Source organism: Passer montanus, unplaced genomic scaffold, assembly GCF_014805655.1.
Source record: "Passer montanus isolate IOZ18808 unplaced genomic scaffold, ASM1480565v1 scaffold91, whole genome shotgun sequence".
NCBI classification, from domain to species: Eukaryota; Metazoa; Chordata; class Aves; order Passeriformes; family Passeridae; genus Passer; species Passer montanus.
In genome coordinates, this window is record NW_024374479.1 from 862,100 (window position 1) to 879,547 (window position 17,448).

Genomic DNA, 17,448 nt, shown 5'->3' on the forward strand with positions numbered 1-17,448 from the left:
AAGTTTTTTTCTGTCTCTGTTACACATGCTGGCTGTGCTCTTGAGAGAGTATAGTTCTTTCCCTCCCATAAGTGAGATGCATGAGAATCACTTTTTGCTACCAGCCCAGGAAGAACTTATTCAGATTGTGGTGTGAGAGTCTCCATGTAGCTAGGTTTCCAGGTATTACATGAGGCATTTGGGGCATTTAAAACTTCACCTGATTGTAGTTCAAGCCTTAAGCCATGTGCCTTTGTGAGGGAGAAGAGTGATAGTTTAGCATTTGCAAGGGACTTTGAAAACTTAGGAGCTGTGGGAGTTTACAACCCACCGCAGAGAACAAACTATCTAACCCTTATTATCTTTTCTCATAGTGTGCCTTATTGATAGTGATTGCTGTAAAAGGGGTTCCATCTTGTTGAAAAAGGTCATTAAAAAAAATATGTAACTGAGATGTTTGTGTGTAAGCACTGAATTTGTTGAAATTCTCCTTAACTGAATAAAAAGCTATTTTGCTTTTCAAGCAAAGCAAGAGAGATCATGATTTGCAGATAATTTACACAGCCCCCAAGAACCGACATGTCTTTGAACTGAAAAAGAGGAGCAGTCTGCAGCCTCCAGCCACACCCAACTGTGTTATCAATAGCACTTGCAAAGGTAAACCTGCTCCTTAGGCGTCACAACACAGTTCCTCCAAATGGAATCATACTGTAGTATGGTTTTGGTCTACCCCATCAGATAAGACAGACACAGACTAATAAACTCTTTCAAACATGCAGTAAATCCAACTAAGAGCACAGTTAAAGTTAGAAAGGGGAATTGGAGTTCAGCAAAACTCAACAAAGCTGAATAACTACTCAATTGAATCCAATTATCTTGGTATTTGGGAACTACTTTGTGTTATTCAAATCATGCTTGATGTGGCACTGTTTTGACATGGTTTGGGAAGTTCCTGTCACTTTTTCATGTTCTCAGTGAAATTGCTATCATGACTGATGATTCAGCAGCAAAGAATGAGGTACTCTGTATCTCTCCATCCATTGATCCAAAGAAAATTTGCTATAAGGTTTAGCAATAAGTCTTGAAGTACTACAAATAGTTACAATTGATCTCTACATGCCAAATAAATGAACATCATAATGAAGTGCATTGCTATTAGGCAAAGATAACAACAGATGTTCTAGCATGAGCTGAAGATGGTTAAAAACCATGTTGGTGGCCCCCAAATTGCATCATCAAAATGATAATGTAAAAATGAAAACTCAGGTCTGTATTTCCTTGCTAGGGTCTCAAGTCTGATTTTGAAGCTTCAGTTGGCCCTACTGACTTGAAAACTACAGAATAGTTGGATTTTACTCTATTTTAACCTTCAAAATGTTTGGCAGTCTAGACTCCTTTTTCTGCTGGTGAAGGAGACAGATCAGCCCATCACTGTATAAGAGAGGCAGGCTCTGGATTGATGACTTCTGAAAACACTGAGGTGATCCTGGACTGATGTGCCTCTAAAGCTGATACCATGCAGGTGGCTCCAGCATGCAATCCACAATGCTGAGTGAGCAGTTTATGTTTCCTACCCTACATCTCAAAACATGTCCAAAACAGCAGACAGAAGCATCCATTCACTTAGCAGATAAACCATCTAATGAGTGTAGGTCTTATGGGCTGGTTTTTTTTTGTTTGTTTCTCATCAAACTGACAAGTGAAACAGTGTTTTCTGTTAAAATACTTTGGGAAGAGGACAGAAAGTGATAGTGCCTGCCCTCTTCTTGTAGTGCAATAGCCCTATTGTCAGATCTGTCACAGAGGAAGAGGGACACATGGGTCCCATTTCCCCTTCTGTCTTGAGCTGCTCAGACCTTTGCTTCCTGCCCTTTTGAGAAAAGTCTCTAGTCAACGGGAGGATTCAGTATTCACCAATGAGCCAGTGAGCAAAGATGAAAGGGAGCTCATGGTTTCAGGGGTCAAGGAATCCTTTCAGTTGCACTTTCTGCTCTCAGGATAATTTCTCTTTATTTAAAGACTCACTCGTGTAAGCATACACAGTCTTGGGATGACACACTGAAATGGTTTCACCATTTTTTGCTGACCCACATGAAACGTGCCTTGCAAAAAATATATGGGACACATGTTTTTGTTGAATAGAAATTGAAGATATTTGGACTACTCAATTGACAGAAATGAGTAAGAAGGAATATAAAATGGCATTATTGAGATAAGGAATTGTACTGAGAAGGTAAACCAGGTTCTTTGTTTATCCAAGAAAATAATGAAGTAGAGAGGAGGAAAAAAAAAGTAATCAAAGGAAGCTTTTATTTTCATTTTCTGTCTTTCTCTTTTTTTCCTAAACAAAAGCTGGAATTAACCTGTTGAGCTAATTACTACTAGGTATAACTTAGGCCAAGAGATTAGTAGGGTCCAAAAAGGATTACACAAATATATACATAATGAAAATATCCATAAACTACAATAGGTAGAATATTATATCCAACCATTTTATAGACTAGTTTACCTCTTAATACCAAGTGAATCCTGTGTACCTCTGTCTAGGCAAGGACCTTGTGAAGCACTCCTCTTTTTATCCAGGGTCTGTACTTATCTATCCTACTGAAGAGAAAAAAAGAAACCACAATAAAAGAAGTCAGCTAAAATATAATACATGCCTCTGCATTATTTCTGTTCCAGGGGAGCAGCTCTTTTATTGCTTAGATGGAACAGTGATTTTACAAAGTTGAGTCATACTTATACTTCTTGTATTAGCATTTTTACTCTATAATTAAAATTCAGCCATGGTAAATAAAGGAAGAAGCATAATTTGACCACCCAGCTAGGAATGAAACATTGGAGCCATTTCTGTAAGAGGAAATCCACAACAGTGGGGATGTACTTTTCCATTATAATTGTACTCCTACTTGCAACCGGAGTGAGCTGACAACAAAGGTATTTGCAGAATAGCTTCACACCAATAATGCAGTGGGAGAGATGGACATCTATCAAATTCTCTATGTGTCATTTTATGCAGGCTGAGAATAAACTTTTCTCTTCCACTCTGTTACAAGGATCACAATAATGCTTTGGAAAATCAGAGAGCATTTCAGGGTTGGGCTCTTCTTCCTCCTCTTCCTGGACTTAGTTATTTAGAAACTAATAAGTACAGGCAGATCTTAAAATAACTGTCAAGGTTTTATAATTGGTTTTAGTGTCTGGGAGGCGATAGAAGTTAAGGGAAGATTAACTCTCAGATTATATTAAGTCAATAGTTATTTACTGACTGTAGTAAATGTCAAATCAAAATTTCATTTGAATTTATATAGTCTTTTCCTCTCTGATCTCTTTTTTGCTGGTCTCTTGAGCCATCTAAATTTTCCCATTCAGACGAAGGCTGCCCTTCTAGCCTCTTAATGTGACCCTAGGGGTGAGAAGACCAACTGGTTTTCTGTTTGCTGCTGAATATATTGTTTTACTGTTATGAAAACATAGAAAGGTCTTGCCTTGCTACCAGACTCACTATCTCACATTGTCAAATCCAGAGAAACAGATCCACTGTAGTTACATCCACCAGAAGAAGCAGAGCATTGAACACTGGATTCCTGAGTGTTCTTGTGTCCGCAGGTACTACTGAAGTTTTTGCAGTCCAAAGGTGTTCACTGCCTTAAGAGTCCAAGACCAAAGAAAGGTCTTTCTACCAATATAAATGTATCAGCTAAATTCAGTTGTGAATGATATTTAATAATTCCAGAGTCCCTTTACTCTTGTTTTATAATTTGTCACATTACTTTATTACTGTTTGCAAAAGTAACAAAAGATATTGCAACAAGGATTCATTTGGGCAAATTAAACCTGCAGAGGGATTTCAAATGCAGGTTTTTGTTCTCTGGGATTAGACATCAGCAGCCTGCAGAATTATTTCTGACATTTCATCCATCATACATTCAGAATAACTAAACAAGCTGCTGATGATCTCTTCCTGCTCAAAGAACAACTTTCACAGAACATTCCCAACCTATTAATGTCAGGAAATTGTGATTGGAAAATTCAGAGAAAAAAGAAAACTGTTCTACATATGAAAGGCAGAAATCTTATAATGTGCCAATAACATGCATTGTGAGGTCTGTTCATATACACACCTTTAGCTGGTGTAAATCAGAATGACATAACTGGTGTATGTATATTGATTTAGTTCAGTCCTGGAATTTTCCCACAGGAGCGTCTAGATCCACAGCTGTCAGAATCTGGACCTGGTCTTCTAAAAGTAAACCATGAAACTGGTGTTAGGTAGAACGTAAGGTGGATTGCTTCTTTTCCTCTTCTTTGTTTGAAAAAGTAAATTCTGAAGCATGTAAGTTTTCAGCATAACATTGTGCAGTCTGCACATTTCAGTCTTTTTCTTAAATTTCTGAGCACATATTTTAGTGGCCTATGTTTTTACTTCAACCAGTTGCTTCCAGGCCAAACGCCGTCAAACTAGGTTAACTATATTATGTAAAAACTATCGCATCAGTGAAAAAAACAAACCCCAAACTATGGCTACCTCATAATTACAGGTTAATAACCTTTAAAACGTTATTAATTACTTTTTCCTAATACACCTCAAATAGGTTTCCCATTCTGGACAGAACTTCAAGGATTTTGTCAATTACAGGAGGTTTCCCTCCTCACCCTGCCTCCTTCTCTCCCCTGTTTTAAAAGTGAATATAATGTGCTTTGATATAACATGGTCTCACAGTGAAATCTATAATGATACACCTAAACTTACAGAAAAGGTAAAATCACCAAAATGGAGATTTTAGAAACAGAATGCATAATCAGATAAATGAGAACAAAGTTTTGAAAAGTATTGCAGAGGAGTAATATAAAATATTGCTAGTGTGCTTCTTACTTCATCATTGTTTTCCTTCAGTAAATGTTCTATCAGCTGGGGAGAGTTACTCACATGTTTGAAGCTGGGTCTAGTTTCTCTGAAATCAGATTCCTTATTCCCAATACTCTACTTCACAGTGCCAGCACAAACATATATCAGCAGCTGAACAGCACTTTAAAGAGTTAGGAAGGACCTATCAAGCAATTACTCAATTTCAGATCTCTGTCCCTTATTTTCACTGAGCAAATCTGAAATTGGTGTAAGCAAAGTCAAAAAAAAGCAAATAAGCATTTTGAAAGTCTGAGCATCTCATCTACGGAGTGAAACTCACCTACTGTTTAACCTTGTAGGTAAGAAGTACTGCTGTGAAGAATGATCCCTTTCCCACAAATAAAGCTTTAAAAGGTACTTGTATCGTCACTGATGAAAACAGTGAGTGCTGGTGCATTGAGCTGATGTCAGCCTTATTTCTGTCAGGGGCAAGTCCAGTTCTGGTTGCTTCTGCACTTGGAAAATTGTGTGCAAGCCTATTTCACCTCTGGTGGAATTCCCTTAGAGTTAGTAGGGCTGTGCCATGGATGAGCTGGCTAGAATAAAGTGAAGGAGAAACTAAGTTTGAAATTCTAAGATTATTTCCAAAATTAACTTCTTTCTGTTGTAGTTGTTGTTACTGAGCCTAGATTTGTGCTGTTTTCTAGTGTGTGCAATACAAGCTATTGTAGACAGATATTGGCATTTTGTATAAACAGGTGCACACTCATCCTGTGGGCTGAACTTGACAAATAAAAGCATTTACAAGCTTCTCATACGATAAGCAACAGTGTGACCATGAGCCACCTTTGCTTTAAAGGTGTTGGTGTGGCTGAGGTTTGTTAATAATATTAGTGGTGTCCTTTGTTTGACACCAGCAAAGAAAAAGCTATCACAATAAAAAGGCAGCAAAATCTCAAGCACATCTCTGCAAGTGTTTGAGAAAAGACAGGCTTTGCTGTTTACCCAGAACTTGTCTTTTGGCTTGTATGGTATTAGTTAAACCCTGTAGAAGTGCTACACTGAATAATCTGAGAAAAAAGGGAAAAAACCCTGAACCCATACAGATATGATTTACCACAAGGAGGAAGTCAGAAAGTTTCAGAACAACATCCTGATGTTTTAGCTACTTAAGCTCCATCCTTCCTTGCATTTTCCTATCTGAATATTAAAAAAGTCTGAAATTAACAAGAGAAAGTTTCTCATATGTACAGTTAGATATGTCTATGCTGTGGATGTAGGATTTCGCAAACTTTCATAAAACAGAGGAGAGTTTCCTGCAGCTGTCACTGAAAGCAGAGCTGTGGGACTATAGATGAAGAATCTTTATCCTTTTTTTCCTTTCCTTCACCCAGAAAGCAGTGAGATTTACCCTAGGTGAGCATCCAGAGTGAATCTCCCTACTTGTCTCCCGCTGGCAGAGGTGGCCAGTGTTACTGTGGGATGACAGATCACTTGAACTCTGCCACTGATTTTCAGCCTGGCTCTTCATCTATCCTCCTTCAATAATGTATGTGTAAGGGTACACAACCATTTAGGTGTCTCCCATACCAAAATTTCAGGAAATTGGGCCTCAGTAGGAACAAGTACTTTCCCACCAGAACAATTTGCTAATTTTACTGCAAGTGTAAGACTTGTGAGCAGGTCCATGAGCAGTTCTGGACCCAAGCTTCTAACCACCTTTATATATGTATTTTCCATCTTTGTGCTGGACATGTTTAATTTCTCTGAGAGCATATTTTTTTGAGCTGAGACAGAACGTAGAAAGAAAACAAAGCTGGGTGGGATGGCTTTGAAATACGAATGCCAGGCTTTGCATGAAGTGTTATTTTAGACATTCACCCAAAACACCAGAGGATCAGCCCTAATCTCTGAGTCACTAATAAAACTAATAATCAGTACAGGAGACAGCACTGAAAGTTTTTGGAATGATGGGGTTGGATGTCAGCTTGAGGGAGATATGTATATGTAGATCTGAATTGCTGCAGAACAGAGACAGGCATCATCTCAGGGCTAAGGATTTCCAAGGATGCTTTAAAAGTAGGTTACTTTATTTTTTATCCCTCTAGACTTTTTTTTTCAAAATCTGGTTTTGCTTCTGAAACATTCACAAGCAAAGAATTATGGAAGATATCTGCAACTGAGTACTTTGTAGCAGACAGCTTTTTAAATGAATGACTTACTTGAAATTTCTTTTCTGCCTGGAAAAACTGAAATTATTTTTTCAGTCTTGATATTGGAGACATAGAGTCTAATGCATGGCTCCTATGTGGTGGCAACAACTTTTTTGATTTATGCAAGCAGCCACAAAAAGCCTGGAATAAAGAAATCTTGAATAACAGGTAAAAGTTGGTCACTTTGATTTCCAAAGTGGCTCTGAAGATAATGAGAAAATATGGCAAAAAAGCAGTAGTCCACTTCCCATACTGATCACATAGTTAGGATGTGAACCCATATGCCAGACTTAATATCACTTTCTTGCACAAGGACGGAAGCTCAAAAAGGATCTGTGCTTCATGGTGACTCTTGAAGCCCCATTTCCTACATGAAGCAAAACACAGCATAGAAGTTAGGCCATCCCTCGTCTTATATTTCTCAAACTTCTCTCTAGTTCTAAACTGTTTATAACTGCAAACTTTGAACAAGGTTAACAGTCAAAAAAAAAAAGGAAAGAAGGCAAGACACCTATAACACACTGCATTTGTCTTGCCCAGAACAAGAAATCTCTTTTAAAGGGAAAGGAGCTGGCTGGGTACACAAAATAAAATCAAGACATCAACTCTGCGGTACTGTTATTTCCCAGCCTTTAATATCTATGAAGGTAGATAAATACTTCTAGATGACAGGAACTGTCTTTTAGACAATCAAATTTGGGTGAGTTGAATCCCAAACATATTTTACAACTAAATATTTCAATGAACAATATAAAACTGAAGTCCCTGTAAAACAAAGTCTTATAATATTTTATAAGATGTCTCCAGTGCTAAAATTTCAGTAGTACATGCTACTACTGCATTTCCCAAAAGACATGAAGTATCAAAAGGCTGTGATATCATTTAATGTATGACAGTGGCTGAGAGAGACAGCACAAGGCCTAGGCTGCAGATAGTAGCTTCACCCTGTGTTTCTGAATAGCCTTAAAAATTTACTGCCAAAGAACTAGGCTAGGTGTACTAAGAACTCTAAGGAGAGATATTAGGCTGGGCTTGATATACTAAGTTTTGTCTCAAGAGAGATATTATATTCACTAGGATTCTTTCTAGGTTCTTTTGTGTTTCTGGCTTGTGGTCAAAGGTTAAAAAATATATGTTCAAATTTACTTTTGCCACATGCATGTACATGATGGAGTAAAAACCTGACTATCAAGTTAAACAATACTGCAAGGGTCAATTATGGCAAAACTAGGTCAAATTATGGCCCTGATAGTGACAAGTGGCCCTGATGGTGACAAATTTGATTTGATGCAAGTTGGGGAAGATTTCCAAGTAAAATTTTTAAATTTCTTCATTGGACATCATGTCCTTTGTCTCAAGATTCTAAAGTCATAAATGCCTAAAATCAACATGCTACCAAAAGGCATATGGAAAGGTAAGTACTCAAGCTGTGTGCTAAAACTATGCTTTTCTTACAAGAAAGGTCAGCCCTTACCTGAAAGTCTATTGTGTGATGCAATCACAAAGAGCAATTGATCACTCCAACAACCAGCACCATACGTAGAATTTAGAATAAACTTCTCCTCTTTAACCTGCCTTGAGGTTCAGCTGGTGGTTTGCACTCGACACATCTGTTGGCATCAACAAGGTTGACAGAAAAGTATGTCAGTGATTGCAACCTCTGCTTTGATTAATTGACTCCATAATTTGTCTCTTTGGAGGGGCAAATAGAGGGACTATAAAATTAACATATTTTCAAAGAACTGTATCTTAATCAAGCATAAATATTTTTCTAGATTAAACCATTACAACCTCTTCCTATACTAGTAGATACTGTCTTAGCTCAAATTTGGTTTCAGTAAAAAGGTATTAAAGCATTGACCTAAAATAAGTTGTGTTAGGGATTTTTTATGTGTTGTGCATTATGGAAAGTACTGTGCTTCCTCCATCAGAACAACCTACAACAAAGACTACATGCCACAAAGCTTTGAATTCCTGAGTACCCTGGCTTTCTAAGGTAATAAGTTACTACTAGTAACTCACTGAATATTTAGACAGAGTTGCAAGCAACTCACAACCCCAAGTATTTTTTTTTAAATTTAGCTTTGGAAAAAACTGAACAAATAAAAAGACAACAAAAATTTTTAAGATGATAACTTAAACTATATGAAGCATCAAATTATATTTAAATACATCCTAAAAACTGAGTGGTCTTGCCTTATTCTTATCTGTGTATAATTTTACCCAATAAGAACATAATGTTCTTTTCTTATTATGGTTGTAAGACTATGCTATTCATACCAATTTTCATGTATGACAGATTCCAGCTCTATTTGATACTACAGTGACTATTCATGTGTACTGGTGATCACCTCCTCTTTCCATGGCTGCAAAGAGAAACACAGAAGGATCACAAAACCCTGTAATAATAATGTACAATTTACATATACTCACATTCTACCACTGAAGCAGAAACATTGTGTTCTGCTTTCTTAATTTGCCATTTGCTTGTTGAAAACCTTAAACATTAATTGGAGATCAGTATTATTTCTTGAGCTAGTGTTGACTTTTCTTATGTTTCTTGTCAAGATAATTTGTACAGACCCTTCAAGGCCAAATATCAGGTACATATAATACATAGAGATATGTGTAGACAACACGTTGGCAAAGTATTTGAAATGATATTCAAAAACTATAGTACTTTCCTCATCATGCACATTTTTGATTGTACTTATGCAATTGCTGGTGCATATACTTTGTATGCAGGCTCTTAGGACATCTTCATTTGTTAGGATATAGCTTGCCATACATATCCATCTACTGCTTTTCCACTACTCTTCAAAAATCTTGTCTCCAGACTTGGTTGAATGTAAGAGTTTAATTAGAAATTTGCAGATGTTTCCCAGAGGCTATGTAGAGTGGGATTTATGTTTCATCAATGAATAAGTTTACATTGGCTCTTATTTGAATATATATGGGCAATGATTAGATCCTCAAAAGCAAATCCAAAACACTCATGGACATACTTTTCATATCACTGAGAAACAAGACATTGACATTAGGGCTGTCACTTTTACAGTACATAGGGCGGGAATCTACAATATAAACACAGATAAAATTATTGGTTTTCAATCCAGTTTAATGATCTTCCACCCACACACTGAAAATGGGGATGCATCCTCTCTCCATCTGAAACTAGCTACCTGAGAGATTGCAGCTGCCTGCAGAACAGGCACACCTTGCACTTCGTACCAGGTGGGCAAGGTTTTAATCATGGCTGTGGTGATAAAAAGGCTGGGAAGGCTTACATTTCATGCACTGACCTAGACAAACACAACACCACACAACATCTTTGCTGCAACCCAAGCTAGTTCTCTGATTCAACTTTCCCTACATACAGAATCACAATAGGTTGGAAGGGACCACAGTGGGGCAACTGGTCCAACCTCCCTACTTAAGCAGGATCCTTCTGGAACAACTGGCACAGGATTGTGTCCAGATGGTTGTGGAATATCTCCAGTGAGAGAGACTCCATGTCCTCTCTGGGCAATCTGTTCCAGTCAGTTGTCACCTGCATAGCAAAGGAGTTCTTCCGCATGTTTAGGAGGCACTTTGTGTGCATCAGTTTCTGTCTATTGTCTCCTGTTTTATTAGTTTGCAGCACTGATCCATCCTCTTGATACCCTTACTTTAGATAGCTATACACATCTATGATATCCCCTCTCAGTCATCTCTTCTCAAGGCCCAGCTCCCCCAGTCTTATGTCATACAAGAGATCCTCCAGACCCTTGACCAACTGAGTAGCTCTCTGCTGGACCTGCTCCAGCAGCTCCATGCCACCCTTGTACTCAGGGGCCAGAACTTCTCACAGGACTTCAAATGGGGTGGCACCAGGGCTAAACAGAGAAGGATCACCTCCCTGGACCTGCTGGCAATGCTCCTAATACATTCCAGCATTCCATAAGGCCACACTGCTGGTTCACGTACAGCTGGCTGTCCAACAGGATGCCTGGGTTCTTCTCCTCAGAGCTGCTTCCCAGCAGGTCAGTCTGTGCTGGTGCCTGAGGTTATCCCTCCTCTGCATTTACCCTTTTTGAATTTCATAAGGTTCTTCTCTGCCCATCTGCCCAGTCTATGAAGGTCCTTCTGAAGGGCTGCACAACTCTCTGAGACATCGGTGACTCCCCCAGCTTTGTATCATCTTCAAACTTGCTGAGGAGGTGTTTCCCCTTCATCTAAGTCATTGACAAGTTAAACAACGCTGAACCCAGTACAGAATCCCAGGGAGCACCTGTAGTGACAGGCTTCCAACTAAACTCTGTACCACCAATCACAACCTTCTGGAATCTGACAGAGTAATCCAGACTCAGCCAGTTCTCAACCCAGCTGAAGTGTCCATTCATCCACTCTATACTTCTTGAGTTTTCTAGAGAGACAGCCTTATAAAAGTCAGGGCAGACAGCATTTGCTGCTCTCTCCTCATCCATCTGGGTAATCTTTTCATTGTAGTAGGCAATCAGGTTGGTCAAACAGGGTTTACCTTTAGCGAATCCCTGCTGACTACTCCTGATCACATTTATGTCTTCCATGTTGGTAGACATGGCCTCCAGAATAAAGCATTCCATCTTCTTCCCAGTGATCCAGGTGAGGATGACCGAATGGTAGATCTCTTTCTTCTCTTTCTTGCTCTTTTTGAAGACTGGAGTGATATTTGTTACTTCCAGTCCTCAGGCACCTCTCCTGATCTCCATGACCTCTCAAAGATGATCATGAGAGGCCTATTTATGATGTCTGCCAGCCCTCCCAGCACTCATGGATGCATCCCATCATGGCCTGTGGACTTGTGGATGTGAAATTTATTTAAGTACTCTCTGACACAATCCTACTGCCGTGAAGGAAGGTCTTCTTCCTAACATTCACACACCCTGGTCTCCTGGCTTAGAGATCCCTGGGGGCAGATGCAAAGAAGATATTGAATACCTCTGCCTTCTCTGTGTCCACTGTTACTAAAGTGCCCTCCATTTACTAATAGTTCTCTTTTGTTTCCTTTTGTTATTTACATATTTGAAAAAGCCCTTTTTGTCATCTTTGATATCCTTGGTTAGATTTAATATTAGATGGACTTTGGTCTTTCTAGACTTCTAGACTCAGGGAAAGAGGGGTCCCTGCACATACGCCTTGTACTTTACAGTCACAAACATAACTTGCTTACATGCTTCTGTGTCTTGATGCATTGCTGAGTTTGACCTTTTAGAAACCTTGGGTTAATGCTTCCCCATCATGACAGCAAACTTCCATTTTGGGTTTACTTAAAAACAGGAAAAGAAATTAAATTAATTTCAAAATCCCTCTTAATTATTGACACAAGAGGACAAAAAGTTCTCCTCTGGAGTCCTGAAAACTAGTGTAAAATGTCAAAGCTAGAGTTCCTCTCCAGTAAGTTATTCTCAGTAAATTTGGTCTGTTTGTTGCTCACATACATATATAGATCTGTCTTTATATATGCTTTCTCCTCGTGAAAAGCATTCTGGCTACTTAACAGGCATGTGGGATCCTGCATAAATTATGCTGATTCTATATGATTCAAACTATAAAATAGAAAATTACATCCCATTTTCAACATGTGAATACACAGATTATGTAAAATGTGAAATATCAAACTGGAAATCCTTAATTCTCATTTGTGAGTTATTTTTTTCTTATCCCACAGTCCCATTGATTTCAACTGGGCTGAGTAAGGTCTCACATAAGACCACATTCTGGCCTTGTTCTAAAACCACATCAAGTCTCTAATCTTGCAATCTGATCTGTGCAAAGACAGTCATGTTATGCCAATGGGCTGTTTTTCTGGCGTGGGAAGACATTTCATGAATCAAGGCCATAACAGTTAACTACCCAAACAAGAACATGACAAAGCTTCACTGCAGCATTTAATCTGATGTTTTTGAGGTTATATTAACTTTTAACTTCAGAGATGTGCAGTGATTCTTCACCAAAAATGTGTAATATTCTGGAAGTATTCTTACAGCTTTAAGATGACAGAAATCACATAAATGTTAGAGAATGGCAGTGTAGTCACTTCTGTAAGTGTGAAGTGGACTACAGCAAGAAAATAGCAATGCCTGCAGAAAAAGTGATCCTTTCAGGACACACACTCCTACTGTTGAATTTTTGCATTATTTTTTTCCTGCTGTCTTATATTGACATTTCCAATTTGCTTGTGAGCAACATGGGTATGTGTCTTGGTTTGAAAGGACAGGTATCTGCTAGGGAAGGCAGGAGCATCTCTTGAAATGAAAAATATAAACGCTCTCCCTCCAAACTATAATTTTGAAATTAATGGCAGGGTGGGGGAGGTGGGGGGGGTCTCAGGCAAAGATATGGGAGTAGGAATAATGTTCTTTATCAGGAAAAATAAAATTGAAGGAAAAATAAAAATATAAACCAGCACTGATAGAGTCAAAAATCAGACCTGACACCCTGTGGGTCAGGGTGTTGGTAGCAGTCTGATTGAATGGTGACTGCAGTCCTCTTGGAGTGACAGATGTAGTTCTGTTGAAGCAGTGATCCTGTAGAAGGGTGTGGCAGGGTGGGGGAGGTGGGGGGGGTCTCAGGCAAAGATATGGGAGTAGGAATAATGTTCTTTATCAGGAAAAATAAAATTGAAGGAAAAATAAAAATATAAAACAGCACTGATAGAGTCAAAAATCTGACCTGACACCCTGTGGGTCAGGGTGTTGGTAGCAGTCTGATTGAATGGTGACTGCAGTCCTCTTGGAGTGACAGATGTAGTTCTGTTGAAGCAGTGATCCTGTAGAAGGGTGTGGTTTTCCTCTGAAGATCCAGTGGTGGTGTAGATGGGCCTGGTCTTCCTCTTTCAGTAGAAAAGAAAACTGCTTCTCTGGGAGTCCAGTGGGAAAAGGCTATGGTGTTCTAAAAATCTCAGATTATGTCTAGGTAGGAATGCTGGGCTCTTCCCCTGGGGGCGGAGCATCTCCCAATGGGATAATGTAATTTTGTCAGTCATGCAGGGACACTCAATGGCCTATTAACAGAAGATGTCTCCCCTGAGGGAAGATGGTTTCTGGAAGAGAAAAGGAAAACTGCCCCACCCGGTTTTAACAGGTGGCTCAATTAACAGAAGATAACTGCCCCATCTCTAACAGATGGCAATGGAATACACACCCCTGCCCATATCTTGCATTTGCAAACTAAGACAGTATGAAAGCTCAATCAGCCACACAAAAGGTTTAACTGAGCACTACACAGAAGTTATACATCTGTGACAGTGAAACTGAGGTACCTACCTATTTTATACAGCTTTATAGTGCCCATCTGCTCTCACTGCTATCTATTTTATAATTAATAGCGATCAGAAATATGAATACTCTCAACAGGTACTTTTCATAAACTTTCACTGAACTCTGATGGGCATATTCACATCTCTGCAGCACTACAATGTGTTTTCTTCTTACAGATATATCAGACATTTCACTCCTTTAGTGAATGGCATACAGATAGATGGATGCACCCACATGAGCCCTGTTGTATCAATGTGCAGCCAGGTCTGCATTACAAGTAGAAAGAACTGGGGCTTGACATGAATAAAAGTGTCCTATCATATTGTATATGAATTGATCTTTAATGACTTTATGTGACCATTGTTTTTTTATGGCATGAACACCACTGTAAGATTTGTTGGTTACCAACTGTTAAGCCCATATCATGAAGCTCCTATGCATCCATAGTTTCAGTTTTTAAATACATCTTCCTTGGGTGATAGCGAAAATGGTGAAGGACCCACAAGAAATATTTTGCCTTTGGCTTTCAGAGTCTCTTGTAAAATAACACTGATGGGCTACATGTCTATAGCTGCTTGTCTATGTTAGAGCAGGACTGGGATGTCTCAGATTTATGAAGAGTTGAATTCTTTCTGCATCTCCTTAGCTCATAAAAAGTTGTATTGCTGCCCTCAAAAGTGAAAAATAAAATTTTGAATAAAATTTTAATTAATAAAATTTAATTAATTAATTCATTTTGAATAAAATTTCATTTCAGACACTGTGAATCCAATCCATCACCTGATTTTGGATTGCCATTTTGATAATTACCAGGAGCTGCATAATGGCTTGAAGAGCATCTCAGTAGGATTTCTCCTGGCTGGAGAGGAGAGCTGAAGAGGTTAATCAAAACAGGTACAGCCCTTCTTACCTGTTACTGCTTCTGCTCATCTCCCATACAGCATATGTATAATCTGTGCATGTTCGGTACGGTATTCCCTGTCTGTGTACTCAGAATTATCTGAATACAGCTGTCAACATCTCGATCAAGGCACAGCTCTAATTAGAGTTCTCTGTTGTAGTTGAAGGAAACATGCTTGGAAAGTTGCTCCATGCCATGTTTCAACTACCAACTACCAACAGTGGCTGGTTTTGTTGAAACTTCTGTTATATTTAAAAAAGGATATACTTTTAGTTAATTTCAAGCTTTCGCTTAGGAAAGACTTTTGGAGCAAAAGTGAAGACCAAAAGACAGCCCAAAATGTAATGGCATGAAAGTAAAGGTGAGAAAAATTTAAATACATAAATATAGGAGCTTAAAATGGAAACTGGTGCTCCTCTTTAGCCATGGTTATTTTCTGTACTAATCTACCTGTCCCTATGAAACAGACAAAGGCAGACATGTCATCACTTGTTTTTGCGGCCAGACAAGAGGATGTCTGTAAAAAATAATTGTTCAAAAAAAAGCCAGAAAAATTAATGCCACTGAGTACCAATAATATGCAAAACAAATAAGGGTCAGGATCAGGAACACTGAAATGTGAATATTCAATTAACAATAACAGAAATGATGTGGGACATGGTATGCAAAGGATGAGTGCCTCAGGCCAAGCATTCTCAATAGCAAAGCCAATAAGTAATTTGTTAAAAACAACCCACATGACTGTTTTTTTCAGCTCATGAGAAAATACATGTTGAAGATTTGCTGTTCTAACAGCAAAACCAAATATGTTCCATAACGCAAACATAAAGAGGATGTATAACCAACACATCTAGGAAAGTGATAGGAAGGAGAGATGCTTGAGGAGAAAAAACTTGCTAACCAGAGGTTTTTATGTTGACCACGGCACCACATGTCTGACATGCTGATTTCTCAGTCAAACCTGTTGTCAACAGAAATTTTTTCTTGAACTGTAAAATTCATAGCATGTGCTTGGCTTGCATCAAGAACACAGCAGTTTATTCCCCACACAAACAGCTCTGTCTAGCTCGGCTGGGTATAAACAGAAAGACTTATTCACTAATTATTTATACAAACATAGCTGCATTCTGGAAGATTCCTAGGAACTGGAAACTGGTTTACTTCTGATTCTTACTGTTTTGATTTTCAGGGCAATCAGACTACTGAAAATCATCTAGACCTTCATCCACAGGTAATCCACAAGTGATTTTTCTCCCCCTGAGAGTACTGCTACTGCTTATTTAGTAATAATAATAATAAAGTACTTATATAAAGCAAAGTCTTTACTTGTACAAAGAATTTGTCTTCCAACCTGTCCAACTACTGAGACTACTTGCATGAGTAAGGAGTATGCCATAGCTACCAGCATCAGCCTTGCTGCAGATATTTGCAGTGTGAGAGGAATATTCTTACGTGTGCAGAATTGCATTACACTTCTGTGTCCCAGCAAACAGTGGCTTTTTCAAATCAAAATGACTACTTTTATGGAAGTCAAGTGGAACTCATTCATAAGTGTTTTTTACATTATGCACCTCCTTCTTTCCCCTTTTCTACCCACTGGTAGACCAAGCAGTTGAAATACTGAAACAAGCTTAGCAAGGGGAGTAAGAGGAAAAATATTTTCCTGGTGCTTTGCATGCTGTCATTCACATCCTCTCACTTCTTGATGAAACGCAGCCACAACAGGAAATATGTGAAATAAGTTCCCAGCAGTTTAAAGCAAAGTTTCAATGACAGAGGGTGATAGAAGAAAGAATAGTGCAGTGAAAAAGAACTATCATTTTGGACAGGCAGATCTACAGTCATCTAGGACTGTAAACCAAACCTTACCCTATTTTAAGAACATTTGAAGGGTTTATAGGACTGGGTCTCAGTTTAGGCTCTGAGATTAGCATTCCACTTGTGCAAAGTACCATGGAATTTTAATGAATAAAAGTAGCCAGAGTTTCTACTCTCTTCCTGAGATCTGTGTATTTGCTAATTTAGAGACAAATTTCACATGTGACTTGAGTGGTGCATTTGTACCAGCACCATACTGACGCAATGGTTAAAAAATCTGATGCTGAGGAAAGTGGCATATGTGAATCTTATGTTGTCCTAGATACACACATAAATGTTTCCAGACCTTAGATAATGAGATATTAAAATACTACAATGAACCCAAAAATCTGAGAGGCCAGTCCACTT

The 17,448-nt window shown here is 38.6% G+C and overlaps 1 long non-coding RNA gene across 3 annotated transcripts in view; it reads left to right on the forward strand.

The window, feature by feature from the left end:
* The window catches only part of LOC120495808, a 43,056-nt gene that overhangs the window by 3,956 nt on the left and 21,652 nt on the right, over positions 1-17,448 (forward strand). For all 3 annotated transcript variants that reach the window (XR_005626153.1, XR_005626154.1, XR_005626152.1), the window contains exons 3-4: positions 15,079-15,215; positions 16,412-16,453. This is a non-coding gene — a long non-coding RNA (uncharacterized LOC120495808). The remainder of the gene's footprint in view (positions 1-15,078; positions 15,216-16,411; positions 16,454-17,448) is intronic.